Source organism: Quercus robur, chromosome 4 (genome assembly GCF_932294415.1).
Source record: "Quercus robur chromosome 4, dhQueRobu3.1, whole genome shotgun sequence".
Taxonomy (NCBI): Eukaryota; Viridiplantae; Streptophyta; class Magnoliopsida; order Fagales; family Fagaceae; genus Quercus; species Quercus robur.
The window spans coordinates 49,224,746-49,233,843 of NC_065537.1; the positions used below are offsets into that span (position 1 = coordinate 49,224,746).

Here is a 9,098-nt window from a genome sequence, read left to right on the forward strand (position 1 = left end):
AAAATTAATACTAATTAATTGTTAAGGATAAGAATTGTTATTCAACTAAATAACAAACTCATGCTGGTTGTGATATGGTGATATCTTAGAAATAGAATCATTTGGGGTCATATTAACTTCTCACCTACTCTACACTGCTTTAAAGAACATAAAAGCAAGGTTGTGGGTGTATGGCACAGATTTGTTAAGATAATGTCAAAGCTATTTATTGAATAGGTTACATGTTCAATCTAAAATTTACTACTTTGTTATGCAAAAGATATAGAATTATTCGATTGCTCTACAACTGTTATTTTACCATTAATGAAAGTAACTAACACATGTTAATTTATTTGCTACCCTCATCATTTGTTGATCATTTAGATAGATGAAATATGTGATTGCTAATGAAAACTCTATAAAATTGTTTGAGACACTGCTAGGTTGGTAGATGAAAATTATGCATCACAAATCAATTCAAATCAAGACATCTCAATAATGATACATTTTATAGAGGAGAACATTAAACGTAAGTTACAATTGAAATATATATTCAATACTATAAGAAATAAGTTTTATAGTGGAGAGTATATGAAAGGCTTCTATTCACAACAACAACAACAACAACCAAAAAAAAAATTAAAAACTAAAAATAATTGCTAATAACTTAAACAATCACTCATCCATAAAACAAGCAAAACACTATAAATTACAATACTAAACAACTTCAAAAATACAAACCAAAAATATCATTAAAATTCTTTCTATACAATCACAAAAATGAGCATACAACATGAATTACCTATAGAATTATTGCTCGAAATCTAATACCATATATAATAGCAGAAGCCTTTAAAGAGGTGCTGCCACATTAGGAAAAAAGACCGCCTAAAATTCTGACACATATAAATTAAAAAGTGATAAATTATGTTATTTGACAATTTGCACACCGTTTAAAAGCTTCTCATTATAATTAACAAAAAAATAACTGGTTTAAATGAAAGGACACACGGAAATAGAATAGAGAGGCGATGAGAGAGAGAGAGAGAGAGAGAGAGAGAGAGAGAGGTGATGAGGAAACAGAGATGAGAAGGAGACAGAGTTCATATGGCCGGCCGGCTATCACCATCATCTTCCCACCACCGTTCGTCCCTTGCTGGACTTAGGCTACCGGAACCGGCACTGGTAACCTAAAGTTGCACGCATGATTTGAGATACGGACATAGAGAGAGAACTGTCACTGGTAAGTTTTTTTTTTTTTTTTTTTTTTTTTTTTTTTTTTTTTTTCCATTCTTTCTTAGATATGGGTATGAAATATGAATTAGTTTTGAGAAATTTGGTTGGATTGATTTGTATTTAGGTATTTGGGTTACATTAGGTTTTGATTTGATTCATTTGATTTGATTTAGTTTCTCAGTATACTAAAAACTTTTAGGAGTATTTGGATTAAATTAATTTTGTGTTTGATTTTGGTTTAATTTTAGGGTATTTATAATTGGTTTTGGACAATCAATTTTAGGAGTCCAATAGTTCGAGAACGATAGAGAGAGAGTTGGTTAGACACAGGGTGCAGAGAGATCGACCAATTAGAGATAAGTTTTGTCTTTCTGGTTTTTAAATTGATTTTTGTCTATTTGGTATGGTGTACGAGGATGACTATGTGCTAGACTTTTGGGTTTGTTCTGATTTTGGTTTTGAAGGCCTACAAGACATTTGCAATGGTAGGAAGGTGATAAAATTTTGGGAGGGACAAGTGAGCTTGCAGGCGGGACATGGTTGGTTTGTAATTTGTACCAAGGATGGGAGTGTGGCTTTTCTCATAAATGTCAGGGAAGATTGGTCTCTGACAGAGGACAAGAGAAGAGGGGACTTCCCAGTTTTGTTCTTGTTGGTGTTTTTATTTTTAAATCAACTTTTGTATTGCCTCACACTCTATCTACATAATTACCAAGTTCAGGTACTTCAATTTCTCTTTTTTATTTTTGGTTAATGTCATATGATATGATTTGCTGTAGCAGTTTTTTTGGTTGTTAGTGTGTGAATTGTATTAGCAAATCAATGAGCATGACTGCTGTTAAGTTGGCTGGTTTTGCATGTTAGACCAAGTGTTGTGCTTAAAACTGATAAAGACGTTCAAAGATCTAAATAAAAAATTTCTGCTAATTTACTATATAAAAATAAATAAATAAATAACTGCAAATGTGCTATATTCATAGATCTTTGCATATAATCATAGAGTGAATTATGTCTTTTTGGAGGAACAATTAAATTGAAGCTCACTTATTTCAAAAATTTGATGTTTTCTATCTTGCAATAGGTTTTCTTATATAAAGGATATCTATCAGATGAGCAGTGTGACTATCTTACCACTTTGGTACACCTTTTAATTTTTGAATTGATTCAAAAATATGTTTAGTCCTTAAATATAAATAGATGTTCTGGTTCTGCCGACTGAATATTCCAGTGACTAAAGTCTTAGTAATTTATATTTATAATTATTGGTTATTTATTCCTTAAGCTATTGGCATATCTGGCTGTATTGTAATGAGCTAGAAAATTGTTTTTCCTAACAAAATTGAAGTCATGGAAGCCTTGGCTGCTAGAAGGTCCGTGGTGTTATTTTAGATACTATGGATGTGACTTAAGCTAGAAGGTCAAAAACACATTTGATTTTGTACGAGATAAAAGTTAATGGATCTCAAGTTGAGATGTGCACCAAAAGTCAATCAAATGACGGAAATCTATTCAAAGTTCCTATTTCATATGAACCTGGTATCTCTAGCCTGCAAAGTTATAAGCAAGGGGATGCTACTGGAACAGCTGCAAATTGGACGCAGAATTTATCAATGTATCAGTTGCAAGTTATGGCTAAATTCCAAAATCCTGAAGAAAGTCATGGTCATTTAGGTCATTTTTTAAAGGTTCTAAAGGTATTTCAATCATATTTTAGGTTTAGAGGGTATTTCAATCATTTTTTAGGTTTTGGGGTCATTTTTTAGATTTTAAGGATATCCCTGTAATTTTTGAAAGCTTTGGGGTTATATTGGTCATTTTCAAGTGTTGGGATGCGTTTTGGTAATTTTAATATATTTATGGGTATTTCGAAAATTTCAAAGGTTTTAGGAGTATTTTTATTTTATATATAATATATATATATTTGTCAATTATTAGGTAATTCGGTGGGGTTGTGTTGGGTTGGCTATGCCCATATGTGATGTTAATATTGCTTAATATAACGATGGAACTATCAAATGTGAGTAAAAAATAAGAAAACAATCGAAGAAAAAAGGCACTTAAAGTTCTGTCACGTTTAAGTTAAAAAACGATAAGTTGCATTGTTTGGTAATGCTACAACACCGATTAAAAGCCTCCTAGCATTGGTGAAGTTTAGAAGAATGCAAAAATTGTCAATATCCATATGCTTCAAGAAATTTATGGAAAAGGATTGTGCTAAAAAGTATCAACTAAATGTACATGGCTTTGGAAAAGAGTAGGTAGCTATAGATTTCTCTGTGAGATTTCACAAATGTAACTTTGATTTAGTGCCACCATCTTTTAGTTTTTTATGGGGCAGTAGAGTGATTGGTATTCATAAAACTCTACAATTTAAAATATCTTTTGTGTGGTTTTTGTATGTATACTTGAAATTAGTTGTCCTTTGTGTAGTTTAATTTGGATAGCTATAATAAGAATCTTATAATCGTGACAACATAATTTGAATAATTGAGGTTTTTTGTATTTTCTTCATTTGACAATATTTAATGCATAAACACACCTTCAATTCTAAGGGAGTTTCTCATCATTTTAAAAAATAATAATAATTAAGAAAAATAAAAATAAATGGGAAGTTTTTTCCCTTTTTCTTTTTTTCCTTTTCATTTTCTTTTTTTTTTTAAAAGCAGTTTATTTAATTTTAATTATCTATGGAGTTGTCATAATATTTTTATGATTTTACATTTTTGTCCATGAATAATAAATAAAAGTAGTTCGTGAATTGCGCAGGTCATATGCTAGTATTTACTAATGTTGGAAGACAATCGCCAAAATTTTTAGGCAACATCAAAATGAGATACACAATTTTGAATTCACAACTGATGTCTATTTCTTTCACATGAACTACTTTTTCTCTACTAATTACAATCTATCACGTTCAAAATTATGCCACAAAATATTGTAGTCCTATATTTTCTCTTTTTATTAACTTTATCCAATGAATTTGTGCACTGTTCTAGAGTCATTGTTATATTTTTGTATTAAAAAAAAAATGACTTCATGGATCCAATATTGCAATTAATTCTAAACCAACCAAATGGAAAACAATTGCTACAAAACTATCGACAAATCCTTCGACATGCAACTTTTGGAACAAAAATTTCGTATCCCAAAAAAACCAAGCATGCAAGAAAAATGGAGTAGGTCATTGGGATCATGAATGCCCTTACCCTTATGAAAACAAAGAACTACATGTTACATGCAAAATGTGCTCAATTGACTTGGAAATGTACAAATTAGCCAATCGAGTATGGTAGAAATTTTGTTTCCAAAATAAAAATCTACAATAAAATTTCCTCATTATATTTCGAATACAAATCTCTAATAATACAAAATTAATTCCATGACCAAAACCTCCAATCACCATGAATTTTGCAATATATTGGTCAAACATATATAATGCAACTTGAGCAGCAATACATACAAAAATATTAATAATTAATAATATATAATAATAACACTGTCATAAACAAATTTATCATGTGCAATGCATGGGTCCGTGACTAGTTACATAAAGCAACAAGCAATTTCTTCTCTAGTCAAGTAGGCTCAACTTGAAAACAAAGTAGATTTTTGTTTGGGTGTGCAGTGAAGTGCAAGACCTAGATTTCAGACTGAAGTTGCCTTTAATTGGGACTATTCATTAGTATCCTTATGTTAAGCTTTACTTCTTTTTTTCTTTTTCTTTTTCTTTTTTTTTTTTTTTTTTTTTTTTAACTTTACCTTTTTAGACTATGCTAGGGGTGGTATCTGTGATAATATCTTCCACATGTTGTTAAGGTTACAACGTGTTATTTGACAATTTTTTTTTGTCACGTGGATTCATTATTGACATTACTTTTATTATACACAAATCACACGTTATGTTAATAGCTGTGAAAAAAAAATTCTTACTAATTTTATTTTTAAGCATTTGATCTTCTGCTGGAAAGAAAAATATTTATATTGACTGGAAAAATATTTTTAAATGTATATCATTTATCATTATGTAATAGAATGTTGCAATAATCCATTCGCCACAAAAGTTGTAGTCTGTAGCCAATAGCCCAGAGTACAGTCTGAAAGTAAGTCCTAAGTAGAGAAGGAAAAACACTTTATCCAATTACCATTTTTGTCCCAGATAAGCTCACCTGGAGCATGTCCAGGGGAGCCTTTAGCTACTACCATTTGTACTTAACAAAGGTTGGCAGAGGTGAACTCCATGACTCCAGAACACCTTCCTTCTCTCTCTCCATTCCAAACGTAAGAGTTTTATCCTTTGGTTACCTTGCTTTTAATGACAGCGCCCTGGGGCATAATCAATAAGATATTATCACAGTAGTTCTTTCATAATACTGTAAATTTTTTTAGCTGTCATCATTTGCTAATTTTCATTAACGATATCATATAGCAACTTGTTTTCTGTCTATTTTAGATGTTCATCATTGGTTAATTACAAATTTGGTACCAGCAGCAGCTAGGATATTGTTTCGAATGAACATCTAGTGGCAAACCGGTAGGAGATCATACCCAGATGGGAAAAAAAATGGTAAGATTATCAATCATTATTGATTATGGAAACTATCACCAGTAACACTGTACATCAATTAAGAGCTTTCCACCTCTTCCTTTTCTGGTGAGACAGACAGAGAAAGGTTGAAACAATATGGCACGGTTTTCTCTTAACAAGATGCTGAACTTTCTATTACAAGCTATATTGATGACTATATATACGTATTTCATTTACCTATAGTACTAGTGGTTTTACCTGTACAAATGGTTAATCAGTCCTTGTGTTCAAACTCAAGCAATCAGCCTTCTTCCCCAAACTCCTCCGTGAATCTCTCATACACCTCAAGATCAGCTTTACTTACAGTTGGCTTCTGTCTTGCAAGTACTTTATCAAAATCTGCTCTTGTGATTGGTGGTGGCTGGATCTGCAAGTCATACATTCCCCGAGCCAGTTACATTCAAGTCATTATATAAATTAAAAGAAGTGGATGAACGAGGCTAGAAAAGAAATACCACAAATTGACCTTCCTCCAAAGAATTGGGTAATTTTGATGGAAGAGAAAATCATCATTGAATGTGCATTAATGAAATTGAATGAGGCACATAAGATAGAGGCATGCACTTTTTAAATCTCTCCCGACCCCCACCCCCATCCCCCCCTTCTCTTTTCCACTTTTTTCTTCAATCCTACTTTTCCGAAATTGACTAACTACATAAGTTAAAGCATTGAATAAGTCTTTAATAAATCTATTTGGTAAGTTATTGATACCTAGCACTAAACATGATTATAGTGCTAATTTTGGCAATGATTTCTGTTCTATAGCTTTATGCAGTGTCCATTAATAATAGTAATAATTTTTTTTTTTTTGATAAGTAACGTAAGAATGTTATTAATAATAGAAAAAGTGCCAATCCGAGTACATTGGGGATGTACTATGGGGGCACAAAACAAGAAACAAAAGAACAACGATCAAGAAAAATAGGAAAAGAAGAATAAGAAAAATGAGAAAAGACCACACTCCAATCAAAGAGAGTGTGCAGGAAAAAAGACTTAATCTCTAGCAACGAATGTTCACAACCCTCAAAGCTTCTAGCATTTCTTTTACACCAAATGCACCAAATCAAGCAATAAGGCACTAATCTCCAAACATCAATGTGACAATGTCGTGCAAACTTTCCTTGCCAAGCCTCAAATAACTTAGGAACAGTATGAGGCATAACCCATTGAATACCAAACAAACAGAAAACCAAAGACCACAACTCCCAAGCAATGGAGCAATGAAGTAGAAGATGATCCACCCCCCCCCCCCCCCCCACATCTCTTACACATATAGCACCAATCAAACACTATCACACGTCTTTTACGAAGGTTGTCTATTGATAAGATCTTACCTAAGGAAGAAGACCAAGAAAAGATAGTCACCCATGGAGGAACTTTCGATTGCCATATCATTCTCCATGGAAGGAAACAACAGTAGGAGGATAAAAGGAACTATAATATCCTCTAACCTCAAAACCTCTATTCCTTGTAGGCTTCCAACAAACCTTATCTGGGCCAAACCCCCGCACTGTCGAAGAATAGACCAACCCCATAAACCGATCAAAGGCTTCTTCTTCCTAATCTTGGGGTGGACGACGAAATTACACATTCCAGTGAAACCTTCTAGCAGACCAACCCATAATTTCAACCACTGAGGAATCATTCGACCTACTAATACAATAAAGCTCTGGAAAGGACTCTTGGAGAGTACAATCCCCGCACCACACATGCTTCTAAAATTTCACTCTAGTACCATCCCCCACATCATAAACTAGGAGTTTAGAGAAGTTCAACCAGCCACTTCTAATGTATCTCCACAGGTTGACCCCATAAGGACTTGTCACCTTTTTCGTACATCAACCACCCCAACTATTTGCCTCTATAACCCTCCTCCATAAAGCATCAGTCTCCATGCCATATCTCCACAACCATTTTCCTAGCAAGGCAAAATTAAAGCTTCCCAAACGTCTTATACCCAGCCCTCCAGCTTGCAAAGGCTTACAGACCTTGGCCCAATTAACTAAATGAATGTTAGGTTCACCACCAATCCCATTCCACAGAAAATCTCTCTGTAATTTCTCCATACGCTTTGCCACCTTACTCGGTAAAGGAAGAAAGGAAAGGAAATATGTAGGCAAAGACGAGAGTGAGCTTTTAATGAGTGTCACCTTACCCCCTTTAGATAAATAGATTCTCTTCCAGCCTGCTAATCTCCTCTCCATTCTCTCTAGAATAGGATTCCAAATAGATAAGTCCTTAAACTGAGCACCTAATGGAAGACCCAAATATTTCAAAGGCAAAGAAGACTGCCCACACCCCAACAGACCCACCAAAGCCTCCAAATTGTGCCCCTCACCAACAGGTACCAACTTAGATTTCCCTAAATTAATACGAAGCCCTGACACCTCCTCAAATCTAGCAAGAATTGTCCTCAAATTAGCAATCTGATAAGATTCAGCATCACAAAAAATTAGAGTATCATCTGCAAATAGAAGATGAGAAACCATCACTGATGTACCAGCTGTACTACCCATAAAAAAGCATGAGAATTGCCCAACGGAGGCAGCCACATCCAACATACGACTTAATGCCTCCATCACAATATCAAACAACAATGGAGATAATGGGTCCCCTTACCGAAGCCCCCTAGAACTTCCAAAGAAATTAGATGGACTACCATTGATCAGAATGGAAAACTTTACAATTGAAATGCAATACCTTATCCATTTTCTCCATTTCTCTGAGAAACCACAACGCTGAAGCATGTACATTAAAAATTCCCAACTCACATGATCATACGCCTTCTCCACATCCAATTTACACAACACACTTGGAACTCCTAACTTTAATCTACTATCAATGCATTCAGAAGCAATCAAGACGAAATCCAAAATTTGTCTACCCTTCACAAAGGCATTTTGTGAATCTGAAATAATCCCATGCGCCACCCTACGAAGCCGATTCGCCAACACCTTAGAAATAATCTTATAAATCCCACCAACTAAGCTAATAGGCCAAAAGTCCTTTACCTCCACAACATCCACTTTCTTAGGAATAAGGGCAAGAAATGAAGCATTAAGACTCTTCTCAAACACCGCCTGAGTATGAAAATTGTGGAATACAGGCATAATTTTTTTTTCAAAACACCCCGGCAAGACTGGAAGAATGCCATGGAAAAGTCATATGGGCCAGGTGTCTTCTCACCATTAAAATCATTGATCACCCCAAACACCTCTTCCTCCTCAAAAGGCCTATCTAGCCAACTTGCATCTTCCACCGAGATACTAGAAAAATCCACATCATCTAAGATAGGTCT

The 9,098-nt window shown here is 34.0% G+C and overlaps 2 long non-coding RNA genes across 3 annotated transcripts; one reads left to right on the top strand and one right to left on the bottom strand.

The window, feature by feature from the left end:
• Nucleotides 1-614: 614 nt before the first annotated feature.
• Nucleotides 615-3,087, top strand: LOC126722693 (uncharacterized). Of its 2 annotated transcripts, none has more exons than XR_007654030.1 (2): nt 615-1,222; nt 1,464-3,087. It is a non-coding gene; the product is annotated as an uncharacterized LOC126722693 (long non-coding RNA). The 2 variants fall into 2 exon arrangements; XR_007654031.1 differs by having other exon boundaries at nt 1,499-3,087.
• A 2,678-nt stretch (nt 3,088-5,765) lies between these two features.
• Nucleotides 5,766-6,386, bottom strand: LOC126722705 (uncharacterized). The gene is made up of 2 exons (XR_007654040.1): nt 6,256-6,386; nt 5,766-6,167 (listed from the first exon to the last, which is right to left on the bottom strand). It is a non-coding gene; the product is annotated as an uncharacterized LOC126722705 (long non-coding RNA).
• Nucleotides 6,387-9,098: the final 2,712 nt, after the last annotated feature.